Source organism: Pleurodeles waltl, chromosome 4_1, assembly GCF_031143425.1.
Source record: "Pleurodeles waltl isolate 20211129_DDA chromosome 4_1, aPleWal1.hap1.20221129, whole genome shotgun sequence".
NCBI lineage: Eukaryota > Metazoa > Chordata > Amphibia > Caudata > Salamandridae > Pleurodeles > Pleurodeles waltl.
The window spans coordinates 191,775,309-191,790,260 of record NC_090442.1 but is presented as its reverse complement, the minus strand read 5'-3'; the positions used below and the strand labels follow the sequence as shown (position 1 = coordinate 191,790,260).

At 47.1% G+C, this 14,952-nt stretch overlaps 1 protein-coding gene across 3 annotated transcripts in view; it reads left to right on the top strand.

The window, feature by feature from the left end:
- The window catches only part of CECR2 (CECR2 histone acetyl-lysine reader), a 330,093-nt gene that overhangs the window by 190,607 nt on the left and 124,534 nt on the right, over positions 1-14,952 (top strand). The window lies entirely within an intron of this gene.

The window sequence follows — 14,952 nt, the reverse complement described above, 5'->3', positions numbered from 1 at the left end:
GTTCCTCTGCTTTTCAACCTGTCTTTTAAATCTGTTTCATCCCTCACCATCCAGTATGGTTTGATTTCCATAGCCCTCTTCGATAATCTCTCTTCCACACCTCCTTGAAAATAGTTCACCCAACAATTAGAAACATATTCTCCTGAAATCCATAGGTCCTTCACCAGATCTAATTCGTCATCCTCCAAAGCTACCAACTATGATAAACAGTCCATTGGCAGTTCTTAGCACCCAGAGTATATTGAACCCTAAATGTGTACTCTTGCAGAACAGTCACCCATTTCCTAGTGTGTGCAAAAACCCCATCCAAACCATTTTCTCAAAGATTGCTTCCAAACGTTTATGGTCCATTATTCTCTTGCCAGAGAAAATTTAAAAACGTTTGCATAGCGCACCTTACTTCCAGAACTTCCTTTTCAATTAGAGTAATCTAACATCGGTTCTCTTAAGGATGTAGAAGCAAACCCTATTATTGCACCACACTACCTTATACCTGGACCAGAACTATGTCTGGCCCCTTTAGGCTGGTACAAGTCGTAACAATGCGCTCTTTACCATTGTAACTCTAGAGCTTTTTTTCCAGGCACTAATAAACTAACAAATTCACGCCGATCAGTTTCTGATATCTATACTCTTAAGCAATCCCACATTCTAATTATTTTTTCTAAGTGATTCACAAATCTGCTGTACCTCAAGCATGCTGAGGAAAACAAATATCTCTTTGTAGTTTTTGGTGATCTCCAGTTTGTAAATGGTCTCATTGAAACCTTTCTTTTCTTAGGTTTGATGCCAATGCTACCCAAGTGCTACTGTCAGTTGAGATGTTCTCTTGGTAGTACTTTATGCCACCCAACTCCCCACAAATGGGTGTTATTACCCTCTGATAAGCTATTGCTGTCATCACAAGGCCCAACAACATCCTTAAGAATGTATATGCCCGTAGTTCAACTCTTGGGAATCTTTATGCAGCTTGATCTGGTGGTGTGCAGATGCTAAGCCCAAAACTGTAAAAGTTTGATCTTGTCCTGTTGCATAACCATTTTCATGGGCCAGCCCAGTGAAAACAGGCTGGCCAAGGTCATCATCATTGGTTTGTGACAGGACTACTCCTATTCCATGTTCAGAGGCATCTGTCTGCACAATGAACTGCCTAGAATAATCTGGAGCTTTGAGTACTGGTGCTGAGCACATTGCCTCCTTCAGGATGTCAAAGGCCTTTTGGCAGTCAAGAGTCGAGTTTACCTTTTTGGGCTTCTGTGAGGGGAGTTATGATTGGATCCATACCCCTTCACAAACCTCCTGTAATAACCTGTCAAGCCAAGGAATGCCCGACTTAAGTCTGGGTTTTTGGAGCTGCCCAGTCCAAAACTGTCTGGATCTTGGGCTCTAAGGGTTGCACTTGACCTGCACCTACAAGGTGACCCAAGTATACAACTGTGCCCTGCCTTGTTTGTCACTTTGATGCTTTAATAGTGAGGCCTGCCGTTTGCAAGGCCTGCAAAACCTTCCCTGGGTTGATCAGGTGATCCTGCCAGTTGGAGCAAAAGACAGCAATATCATCTAGATATGCTACACTAAAGGTCTCCAAGCCAGCAAGGACTTGATTCACCAACCTTTGGAAGGTGGCAGGGGCATTCTATAAGCCAAAGAACATAACAGTGAACTGATAATGCCCATCAGGTTTAGAGAGTGATGTCTTTTCTTTTCCTCCAGGTGACATCATAATTTGCCAGTACCCTGCAGTTAAGTCAAAGGTACTTAAGAATTTGGCTGCTCCTAACTTGTCAATTGATTTGTCTGCTCTGGGTATAGGGTGTGCCTGTGACTTAGTGACAGAGTTGAGACCTCTATAGTGTACACAAAACCTAATTTCTCTCTTGCCATGTTTGATATGAGGTTTGGGGACTAGGATCACTGGGCTGGCCCAGGGACTGTCAGAGTGCTAAATTATCCCTAACTCCAACATCTTGTGGACTTCCACTTTGTTGCTCTCTTTGACTTGGTCAGGCTGTCTGTATATTTTTGTTTTGACAGGTAAACTGTCTCCTGTGTCCACATCATGGGTACACAGGGGTGTCTGTCCAGGGATCAAAGAGAAGAGCCCAGCATACTGCTGTAGGACTGGCCTGCAGTCAGTCTGCCGTTGGGGAGAGAGGGTGTCTGAATAGACAATTCCATCACACTGATCCATCTTTAGGGTCAGTTGAGAGGAGGTCAGGGGGAGGTTCACTCTGTGCTTCCTGATACTCATCAGTAACCATCTACATGGTTATATCTGCCCTATCATTGTAGAGTTTCAGGCGGTTAACATGTGTAGGAAGTTGGCTCTGTATATACTATCTCAAAGTGAAAGACAGTGTGGACAGAGTCCAAGGGTTCCCCTTAGAGGTAAGATAGTGGCAACATTAGATAATTCTAATGCTCTATTTTGTGGTAATGTGGTCGAGCAGTAGGCTTATCAGAGAGTAGTGTTAAGCATTTGTTGTACACACACAGGCAACAAATGAGGAACACATATTCAAAGACTTAACCCAAGGCCAATAGTTTTTATATAGAAAAAAATATGTTCTTAATTTATTTTTAGAACCACAAGTTCAAGATTTGAAGTAAATACATAAAATGCAAGGTACTCAACACAGGTAAGTTAGGAACATTGAATTAGAGCAATAACATATACAGTTTTTCTTAAAATGGCAATAAGCTATTTTAAAAGTAGACACTGCAAAAATCAACAGTTCCTGGGCAAGGTAAGTATTGGTTAGATTGTGAGGTAAGTAATACACTTACAAGTCTCAGTTCTTGGGCGTAGGCAGCCTACCCTTGGGGGTTCAAGGCAACCCCAAAGTTACCACACTAGCAGCTCAGGGCTGGTCAGGTGTAGAGGTCAAAGAGGTACCCAAAACACATAGGTGCCTATGGAGAACAGGGGTGCTCCGGTTCCAGTCTGCCAGCAGGTAAGTACCCGCGTCCTCTGGGGGCAGACCAGGTGGGGTTTTGTAGACCACTGGGGGGGTTGGGGGGGACACAAGTAGGCACACAAAACTCACCCTCTGCGGCACAGGGGCGGCCGGGTGCAGTGTGCAAAGCAGGCGTCAGGTTTTGTATAGGAAACAATGGAGGGACCGAGGGTCACTCTAGCGGTGCAGGCAGGCACTGGGGGGCTTCTCGGGCCAGCCACCACCTGGGCTAGGCAGAGGGTTGCCTGGGGGTCACTCCTGCACTGAGGTTCGGTTTCTTCAGGTCCTGGGGGCTGCGGGTGCAGTGCTAGGTCCAGGCGTCGGGTCCCTTGTTACAAGCAGTGACGGGCAGGGGGAGTCTCTGGATTCTCTCTGCAGGCGTCGCTGTGGGGACCCAGGGGGGTCGTCTCAGGCTACTTACGGGGTCGCAGTTGCTGGGGAGTCCTTCCTGTGGTGTTGGTTCTCTGGATCTCGAGCCGGGGGGCGTCTGGTGCAGAGTGTGAAGTCTCACGCTTCCAGCGGGAAGAGTGAAGTTCTTTGAAGTTGCAAGAAAGTTGCAAAGTTGTTGTTGAGCAGAGCCGCTGCTCACGGGAGTTTCTTGGTCCTTTAGTCCAGGGCAGTTTTCAGAGGTCACTGGTCCCTGTCGGATGCGTCGCTGGTTGCAGGTTTTCGAGTCAGGAGACAGGCCAGTAGGGCTGGGGCCAAAGCAGTTGTTGTCTTCCGTCTTCTCTGCAGGGCTTGTAGGTCAGCAGTCCTTCTTCAGGTTGCAGGAATCTGCTTTCCTGGGTTCTGGGAAGTCCCCCAAATACTAACCTTAGGGGTGTGTTTAGGTCTGGGAAGGCAGTAGCCAATGGCTACTGTCCTGGAGGGTGGCTACACCCTCTTTGTGCCTCCTCCCTGTGGGGGAGGGTGGCACATCCCTAATCCTATTGGGGAAATCTTCCAAAACCAAGATGGAGGATTTCTAAAGGCAGGGGTCACCTCAGCTCAGGGCACCTTAGGGGTTGTTCTGACTGGTGGGTGACTCCTTGTTTTTCTAATTATCTCCTCCAGCCTTGCCGCTAAAATTGGGGGCAGTGGCCAGAGGGGGAGGCATCTCCACTGGCTGGGATGCCCTGTGGCGCTGTAACAAAAGGGGTGAGCCTTTGAGGCTCACCGCCAGGTGTTACAGTTCCTGCAGGGGGATGTGAGAAGCACCTCCACCCAGTGCAGGCTTTGTTCCTGGCCTCAGTGTGACAAAGGCACTCTCCCCATGTGGCCAGCAACTCATCTGGTTGTGGCAGGCTGGGAGAAAGTGGTCAGCCCCACACTAGAAGTCGGATTGGTATTCAGGGGGCATCTCTAAGATGCACTCTGGGTGTATTTTACAACAAATTCCACACTGGCATCAGTGTGCATTTATTGTGCTGAGAAGTCTGATACCAAACGTCCCAGATTTCAGTGTAGCCATTATGGAACTCTGGAGTTCGTGTTTGACAAACTCCCAGACCATATACTCTTATGGCTACCCTGCACTTGCAATGTCTAAGGTTTTTCTTATTCACTGTAGGGCATAGTGCTCATGCACATATGCCCTCACCTGAGGTATAGTGCACCCTGCCTTAGGGCTGTAAGACCCCACCAGTACACACAAGCTGTGAGGCAGTGTGCATGTGCTGAGTGAGGGGTCCCCAGGGTGGCATAAGACATGCTGCAGCCCTTAGAGACCTTCCCTGGCATCAGGGCCCTTTGTACCAGGGGTACCAGTTACAAGGGACTTATCTGAGTGCCAGGGCTGTTCCAATTGTGGAAGCAAAGGTACAGTTTAGGGAAAGAAAACTGGTGCTGGGGCCTGGTTAGCAGGGTCCCAGAACACGTTCAATCACAACTTGGCATCAGCAAAGGCAAAACGTCAGGGGGTAACCATGCCAAGGAGGCATTTCCTTACAACATGGATCCCTCTCTTGGGTGTCCTGCTGGTGCTCAGGTCCACCAAGTAGGTGACCTGACTCTTCTTTTCTAGGATTGAGTAAGGGCCACTCCATCTGTCCTTAAGTGCCCTGGGAGCTACAGGCTCCAGAACCCATACCTTCTGCCCTGGCTGGAACACTTCCAGTGCAGCCTTTTGGTCATACCTCAACTTCTGGAGCAGTTGGCTGGCCTCAATTTTTTTGAATGTTTTTTCAATGTATTCAGCCATCCTAGAGCGGAGGCCAAGCACATAGTCCACCGCATCTTGTTTAGGCTCATGGAGAGGTCTCTCCCAGCCTTCTTTAACAAGTGCCAATGGTCCCCTTTCAGGGTAGCCAAACCGAAGTTCAAAGGGGGAACACCCTACTCCCTTCTGAGGCACCACTCTGTAAGCAAAAAGCAGGCATGGCAGGAGGACATCCCCCATCTCCTTTTGAGTTTTTCAGGGAGTCCCATGATCATGCCCCTCAGTGTCTTGTTGAATCTCAACTAGTGCTTTGGTTTGTTGATGGTATGGTGTGGTGTGATGAATTTGTAAGTCACCCCACACTCATTCCACATGTGTTTCAGGTAAGCTGACATGATGTTTGTACATCTGTCAGAAATCACCTCTTTAGGAAAACTCACTCCGGTAAAAATACCAATCAGGGTGTTGGCTACTGCAGGAGCTGTTGTAGACCTAAGGGGAATTGCTTCAGTGTATCTGGTAGCATGTTCCACTACTACCAGTATGTACTGGTTACCTGAGGCTGTGGGTGGCTCAAGTTGACCCACAATATCCACACAAACCCTTTCAAAGGGAACCCCCACCACAGGAAGTGGAATGCGGGGGGCCTTTGGGTGGCCACCTGTCTTGCCACTGGCTTGAGAGCTGACACGGGAGCTACAAAACTCCTTCACCATCTGGGACGTATTGGGCCAATAGAAGTAGTTGACATGCCTACTCCATGATTTTTGTTTGTCCCAAATGCTCAGCTAGGGGGATGTAATGGGCCAAAGTTAGGATAAACTCCCTAAACTGCTGAGGCACTACCGCTCTCCTGGTTGCGTCATGTTTGGGGTCTCTGGCCTCAGTGTAAAGGAGTCCATCTTCCCAATAGACCCTGTGGGAGCCACTGACATCTTCCTTCTCCTGTGCAGCAGCTTGCTGCCTCAGGCCTTCAAGAGTGGGACAAGTCTTTTGTCCCTGGCACAGCTGTTCCCTTGAGGAATCCCCTGGGCCCAAGAGCTCTACCTGATAAAGCTCCAGCTCCATGGACTCAGTTCACTCAGGGGCTAAGACATCTTCGTGCGAAGAGGTCTTGTTTCTTTTGCTGTTCAGAGGCTGCAACCAGTCCTCTTTCTACCCCCCCCCCCCCCCCCCCCCCAAAGACCTCTGACCTTTTCTCTCGGAAGGTTGGGCCATTATTCCAGGCTCCAGAACTTCTTTTTCACCCTGTGCTCTGCTTTGTGCTCTTGTTTTCACACACACCAGTTCAGGGATACCCAGCAAGGCTGCATGGGTCTTGGGCTCTACCTCAGGAGGACTCCAGATCATTCCCTAGCAAGCATTCCACTGGGATTGCAGAAGAGATCACTACCTGTTTCAGGCCAGTAATCCCTCCCCATTCTAAAGTCACCATAGCCATTGGATAGACTTTGGTCACATTGTCAGCATTGGTAACTGGATATGTTTGTCGAGCCAAATACTATCCTGGGGAAACCAGTTTCTCGGTCACCATGGTGACACTGGCACCTGTATCCCTCAGGGCTTCTACCTTTGTCCCATTTATTAAGAGCTGCTGCCTGTATTTTTGCATGTTAGGCGGCCAGGCAGCCAGTGTGGCTATATCCACCCCACCCTCCGAGACTAGAGTAGCTTCAGTGTAGACCCTGATTTGCTCTGGGCACACATTTGATCCGACCTGGAGACTGACTATACCAGTACCAACTGGAGCAGTGCTGGGGGGGATTCTTTTTTGGGACAGGCCACGTCTCCAGTTTGTGTCCATGTTGTTTACAGGTGTGACACCAGGCCACCTTGGAATCAAAGTTTTTACCCTTGTACCTACTTGTTGAATGTGAAGAGGCTTGGGCCCACCCTTCTGTGCAGGTTTTTAGAGCCCTTGTGAAGACTTTGTTTTTGTCCTTGGGTGTCTCACCACGTCTGACCCCGTTCTTTTGGTCACCCCCTGTGGAAGTCTTGGTAACTCTAGTTTTGAACCAGTCGTCTGCCTTCTTTCCCAATTCTTGGGGAGAAAGTGGACCTAGGTCTACCAGATATTGATGCAACTTGTCATTGAAGCAGTTATTTAAAAGACTTTCCTTCAAAAACAGATTATAAAGCTCATCATAGTCATGCACTCCTGTCAGTTATCCAACCATCTAGTGTTTTCACGGAGTAGTCTACAAAATCAACCCAAGAATGGCTTGAGGTTTTGTGAGCCCCTCTGAGCCTAATTCTATACTCAGTGGTGAATCCAAAGCCCTCAATCAGGGTAGCCTTCATGTGGTCATAGGATTCAGCATCTGCACCAGTGAGCATGAGGAGTCTATCCCTGCACTTACCATTAAACAGTCCCCAAAGGAGAGCTCCTCAGTGAGATCAGTTTAGCTTTCTGGTTGCACAAGCGCTCTCAAAAGCTGTGAACCATTTGGTGAAATCATCACCTTCTTCATATTTTGAGACAATCCCTTTGGGGGTATTTAGGATATCACTATTCTCTCTGACCCTATCTATGTTGCTGCCACAATTAATGGGTGCTAAGCCCATTTCTGTTCTCTCCCTTTCTACACCTAGGAGTTGTTGCTCCAAAGCTAACCTTTTGGCCATCCTTGCTAAAAGGAGGTCCTCTTCATTGAGGCTGCCCTCAATGTTCCCAGAGGAGCTGGACTCCTCTGTGGAAAATCCAGATCCTGTGAGCACTATCCTTGGAGATAAGGGCCTTGGGGCCCTGATCTCCCTAGTTGGGTTAGGAGGGGGGAGTTCATCCTCCTCATCTCCAACATCTACCCTAGCTGAGGGGAGGTCTTCCTCCTCAGGAGGGTGGTCCCTTGTATACTCTGCCAAGAGCTCCTGGAGCTTTACGTTGGTATGTTTAGAACCTGTTCTATTTTTTTCAGCTTTCAGAGAGACCTCAACTCCGCCAACCCTAGATGGAGCTAAGGGGTGAGGTTGAGTTCCGCAACCACTTACTCTGAGCTACTGATTATGCTACTAAAGTTGGGATTGCTTTTTTTTTTTTTTAAGAAAAATTATAATTCTAGTTACTAATCCCTAACTTACAGTAACTTCAAATCTAAAAAGAAATGCTAAGGGTACTTAACCAAGGCCCTAGCAGGACTTTTAAAATTTAGAAATAATTGCCAAATTAAAAAATCCATCTCTAAAGGCAGTTTGGGAATTTAGTTGTGTGATCCGGTATTGGCTGAGTAGTGCAGCAAATGCAAAGTCGTAGACCCCACCGCTTATCCACCAGTGTAGGAAGCTGGCTCTGTATATGCTATATCAAAATGAGATATAATGTGCATATAGTCGAGGGGTTCCCCAGAGGCTTAACAGAGGCTAAAGTCGATAATACTAATGCTCTGTTTTGTGGTAGTGTGGTCGAGCAGTTAAGCTGATCATAGAGTAGTGCAAAGGATTTGTTGTACACACAGCCAAGAAATGAGGCACACACTCAACGACTAAATTGCTGCTTCTTCTCTGCTGGGGGTTCAGCTTAGCAGTCCTTTTTTCTTGTCAGGTTGCCAGGACTCTGGTAAGCTGGGTTCAGGGATCCTGGATTTAGGGGCGTTTTAGGGGTCAAGAGGGCAGTAGCCAATGGCTGCTGTCCCTGAGGGTGGCTACTCCCTTCTTGTGTCCACTCACTTTGGGAAGGGGGACGTAAACCTAACCCTATTGGTCTCTATCCTCCAAGACAACCTGGAGGATTCTGCAAGGAGTGGGATCACTTCAGCACTAAACACCTTAGGGGTGGTTCCAGCTGAAGTGATCACTCCTCCATGTTTTTCCTAATTTTCCCGCCAGACTTGCCGCCAAAAGTGGGGCTTTGTCCGGGGGGTGGGGAACTTGACTTGACTTGGAGTCAATTTGTCCTGGGTATAAGACGTAGCAGGGCCAGTCCATCAGGGCTACTCTCAGGTCACTAACGGCAGGTCTAGTCCTCTTCTGATCTTCTGCAGATTCAGAGTGTGTTCTGAGGATGGTGCAGTGGATGGCACATTTATGCTTGGCATAAATCCGGCTAGCTAGTGGGTGTGGATGAGTACTTGCCCCTTCCGAGCCAATGCAGTAAATGTTCTCTGGGGCAACTGTACCCTCTTTTGCATCAGTTCGTGTTTGCCCTACTGGAAACAATTTCACAGTACACCTTACTCCCAAACTTCAAGATTAGGAACCTCTTTTCCCCTTGTGCGGAGCCTGTGTGCCCACATAGAGGAGTGGCCGGGAAACGAGCAGTCTCCTCTTCTCTGTTCACTCAAAACCAGTTCTGGGGGTATCTTCCCTCCCACTGGGTTTGGTGCAAACATTGTTGGGAGAACAGTTGTCTTCTCGAGGTCTCGCCTTACATTTACTTGTGATGGGGCAAGCCCATTTACAAGTTTATTAAGCTATTTGATCAGCCCTCACCTGTTCTCTCTGCAAGTAGAAGAAAAACACCTCTCCATACCCAGGCCATTACTCTGTCTTTGGGAGTAGTTTTCACACCTCATTAAGGCAAAGCACTGTAAAACCAGCCATCAGTAGGATAATGCTAAGTAGCCCACTTCAGATTCAAGCAGGTTAAAGATAACTGTAAAATTTACTTTTTCTAAATATTTATTTAAAAACATCTACATTTATCATTAGACTTTCACTAAATATTAACAGTAGACTTTGAATGACTTTTGTAGCTGGTTCCTGCCAAAAGTTATATTAAAGTTTATAATCTGGATGGTGATGTTTTATTTGGGTATGGCCCTGACAACAAAAATAGCTTTTTGGACCTATTCACTGTAGGAAGATGCCAATTTTAATTTCTCATACGTTAATTATCGGGCACCCTACCTTGTGGGCATCAAGGTGTATTTGAGGTAACTAATATTTAAAAGCAGGGTTTCTTGCCTCTCAAAGTAGGTTGTTTTGACTAGGTTGATAAACAGGTTTTTAGGCTGTGGTAATCTGTGGATGGTGCAATAGGTGCTTCAGTCCACAGGTGACATTTAACGTCATGACTGGGTACATGTAATACTAGGGACTTTTGGGCAGGTTAAATAAGGCAATTATGTGTAAGCCAATTTGACGATGTTTAAAGAGGAAGCACAGGCACTTTACTCCTGTTTAGCATTGGGAACCATGCAGGTTTTCTTTTATTTTTTTTTTTTATTTTTTTTTTTTAATACAGTCCAGCAAAGTTATTTTGCAGAAAAAGGTGAATAATCAGGGGTGACCATGCATACGTAATACCAGGCTTCAACAGTAGGCAGATATACCCCATGCACTCTTGTCTGAGCAAGTCAATTTCACTGAAACGATCTGCAGCACAACAAGTCTTTCCCTCTCTAAAGGGTAAATTTGCGTTGCAGATCATGGACTGGTTTATCTTTGCATGGGTACTCCCTTGGAATGGAGAAAATTGCTTATACCTCATCAGGCAGGGTGCAGGATGATGAGGTGTAGACCAGGTGCTCTTTCTGGAGTACCTTGGTCAGGAGCTCAAAGAGGCCACATCCTCCAGATACCTTGGTGCGCTTAGGATTATACCCACAAGGCAACATTTGATCCATAAACCCAAAAAGAGTGAAGTCCAATTGATCAAGGCAAATGGCTGAGCCAAGAGTTTCTTCAGGAAGGGTGTTTCTTTTAAAATTGCAGCTCAAAAATTGAGTTGATCTGTTTTTGTTTAGCCATAGCTAAAGTATGCAGCCACAACACTGGCTCCTTTATGTGGCTTTTAAAAATGGACACAGGGAGCAAAAACGGTATTAATATGATGGAGTACAATATAGACACTCTTTATCGCTTTCTTTGAACTGTTTTCTACTTATGTCTTATCTGTAATACCAACTTATTTGTTTTGTTTTTTTTTAAATGGAAATTGCCAGCCCTTGCAGAAGGTTATAGACAAACCCAAAAATTGATTTTCTTGCCCAAATGTATTGAATACCAAACTTAGTTATTTCCTTACTGTAGTTTTCCCTCTAGTTCATTCAATGTGGAGCTGTTTTGAAAAGCTGCAGCTTCTTATTTTTTAGTGACTGAGAATATTCCTTCAAATCTTAACAGTGTAGAACAGTTTATTGGGTTAAAAAATATTATATTGGCTCTTTCCTATCCTTGAAACTGTTTATTTTTTATATATAAACAAACATTTAATGCTATGGCAGAGGTCACGTAGCATCCTGCCCCCATAACCTTGTTGTTCATCCTTAAATGTCATAAGATTGAACCTTTCTTTTCCTTCCCCGAACAGCCTCCTGCCCATTAAGTTAAGCAAGAATTGGCAATTCTTTACTTTTTTATAGTGAAAACGTTTTTGCCAAGTTTGGCTAACACAGCAGAAAAAGGTTTCCTCACACGAAGTAGAGGTGCTAGACTGGATGGAAGAACCTCCGCGTGCAATCCAGGTAGCAAAAGTGCACAGTGCCTCAGAAACAGTTCAGCTTGTGCTACAGCAATGAACCAACAGAGGAATGAGCAGGAGTGCATAACCCCCCCCCCCCCCCCCCCCCCCCCCAACAGATGTAGGTACAGCATCTACTGCCTCAGTGCAAGCTTTTCTCACATACACAAAACAATAACAGCCAACAATGTACACCTTTTCACACATGGAACAGGTTCAGCATGTGCAACAGAAGTGTGTGCATGGTGTGGTGGGTCATTGGTGGTATATGTAGGAAGTTTGGCCTGGTGTGTGGTGAGCACCTATGGTGTTTGCACCTTATACCAGGTCCAGGCAAAACCCATTAGTGAAGTGTCTAGGTAGCCAGGGCTCTCTAGTGGTAGCTGTTGTGAGCGGCCACGACTTAGCTAGGAGGAGTGTGATGCACTTGCAGTACCACAATAGTCACACATCAACTCATCTCACATGAACGGAGCCACAAAGTGTTGCAAAAATAAAGGTACTTTATTACAATAACACTGAACTAGATCACTATAGGCAGACCCCCAACTTGAAGTAAGTCTACCCTATATATACATGGTAAGTATTAGGAATTAGCATAGAAATACAACAAGCATTGGTAAGAAATAGCAGAAAATAGTTAGGACCCAATAGGGGGGCCAAACCACATACTAAAATAGTGGAATGCGAAGTTAGGTCCCCCACCCAAGGATGTGAAGTAGTTAGTTTGGAGATGGGAGAACTTGGAACCCCAAGAGATGAGTACCTAGATGACCCCGAAGGACCAGGAGAGGAGAGGTAAGTTACCTGGTCTTCCCATAGACCAACAAGGGGGCTTGGAAAATGAAGTGTGCAAGAACAGGACCAGCCCAGTGGAGCCCAGCGATGGATTCCGGATGAAGAGGACCTGCAAAACAAGGGGACAGACTAGGAGCCACTGCCCACCCTTAGGTGGGAGAAAATCTCGGTTGACGGTGGAAGATGAAGGCCAGCTTTGGAGCTCAGGCGCTGCAGAGGAGACCCTGAGGTCGGGAAAAAGACTGTCCCACGCTGGTCGCGGACAGGTCATTTGTCAGGAGGCCACCAACAAGCCTTGACAAGTGCAAATCCGGGCAGAAGAGGATTTGCAGAGCTGAAGAGGACCAGCAAGGTCCAGGGGACTCTATCCTTGAAGGGGAGCCCGGGCTGACCCTCAGCAGTCAGGAGAGCCAGCAGAAGCAATCATAACCCCCACAGGCAACCATTTGCCAGTAGGCATAGTAAGTTGCAGTCAGGCACAGTCAGCACACTTAGAGAGGAGTACCACATTGCCGGAGCAGCAGAGAGGATACTATTCTTGCAAGGATGAAGTGCTGGAGGCCAATGCTACTTGGAGCCTAAAGAGCCCTCGGAGCAGGAGTCAGCAAGCCTTGATTGATGCAAGATTCTCAGTGCACAGGGATTCTGTCCTGCAGGGGAGGCAAGGGCTCAGGGTCTCCCAAGTTGGACAGAAGGCATTAGAGGACCAAGGGGACCACTTAGAACCGCCTCCTGTGTTGGGGGATCCATGCAGTTCCTGCGGAGAGCAGATCTCAGCAGCTGAACGTCTTTGCCTTAGGTGCCTGTGGATGCAGGGGAGTGACTCCTTCACTCCAGGGGAGATTGCTTCTTGCTTCTTTGGTGCAGCTGAAATCTTCCCAACCTCAGAGGATGAACAGTCGTTGAAATGTTGCATTTACTGGAAGAAGCCAGAGAAACAATGTTGTAAGGCGAGGTCATCTCAGGTGTTGTAGGCTTGTTTGGTTCCTGAGCAGTCCAGCAGCGGTTCCGGTGGCCAGGAGCAGAAGCGGTCAATGCAGAGGAGTCCTTGTGGAGCCACTAAATAGCCCTAAAAGGGCGCTGGTCACTCTGCAGAGTGACCACCTATCAGAGGGGTCACTAACGTCAGTTACCTGTCCTGAGCAACCAGATGCTCACAAACACCTCTGCACATCTTGGTTCCAAGATGGCACAATGAAGTGGCCACCTGGAAGAGCTCTGCGCACCACCCCTGGGGTGGTGATGGACAGGGGAGTGATCACTCCCCTTTTCTTTGTGTGGTTTTACGCTGGAGCAGGGACTGGGGGTTCCTGGACTGGTGCAAACCAGATTATGCAAGGAGGGCACCAAATGTGCCTTTCAAAGCAAGCCGGTGGCGTGTGAAGCTTCCTCTTCCAAGCCTTGTAACACCTATTCCCAAGGGAGAGGAGGTTGCACCCCTCTCCCACAGGAAATCCTTTGTTCTGCCTTAACCAGCTCATGCTTGTCAACCAGCAGGAGGACAGAATCCTGTATGAGAGGCTGTAGCAGGGTGGGCTTCTCGCAGACCTTGGAAGACTAGTAGGAGCAATACTGAGGGGTCCTCTAAGGAGCCCCCAGGGTGCATGGAATCATGCCACCAATACTGGCAGCAGTATTGGGGTATGATTCCGACTTGTATGATACCAAACATGCCTAGGTGCGGAGTCACCATTATGTATATAGCTAAAATGGCTTTCCTGCACTTACGAAGTCCAGGGAATTGGAACTGTAGTTCGTATGGGCACCTCTGCTCATGAAGAGGTGCCCACACACACACACGGGGACCTCCACCCAATCTTCTGGGCTAGGAGGGCCTACCATAGGGGTGACTTACAGTGACCTGGCGCAGTGACCAGCTGTGAAAGGGTGCATGCACCTTTTCACAAAGGCTGCAAATGGCAGGCCTGCAGACACAGTTTGTATGGTCTCCCAGGGGTGGTGTAATACGTGCTGCAGCCCATGGGGGACTCCTTGTGTACCAATGCCCTTGGCAGCTAAGTACCATATGCTAGGGACTTACAGGGGTACACCAGTATGCAAATTGTGGTGTGTAAGGGGTACCAAGGCAACCACATTTAGAGGAGAAAGCACAATCACTGAGGTCCTGGTTAGCATTCTGATAACAGGAAAAAAGTGGGGGTTACCAAGCCAAAAAGAGTGACTTTCCTACAGTATATTTAGGCTATAGAAAGTACAGGTCTCTGCACTGGCGGAATTTGTATCTTCAAGGTGTAGGGGAGTTCTAACCAGATAATTATTGAAAGCTGGACAGACATTTAAAATGTCCTGACATGGAGCTAATGTCAGTCTGAGTGAAGACAGTAATTCTAATTTTTTTTTTTAAGTTGATCACCAGCCATCCTGAGCATTCCCAATTCCTGGGCTTCCTGCATAAATCATGTTTATATAGTGTTACTTAGTGGAAACTAAATCCATTTGAGTATTTATTCTCTTTGCATCACTATTACAGATAGCCCTTTAGTTACTTTTTTTATTTGCCAAGATGGGGGGATTCCCAGAGAGTAATTTTCTGAAACAATGCAGGGGTTACTCTGATACTGGAAACACACTCTTGCCTTTGTGGAGTTTAAAACCATTGTGGCCCATCAGCGCTTCAACCAAAAACAGCAATGCTGCAAAAC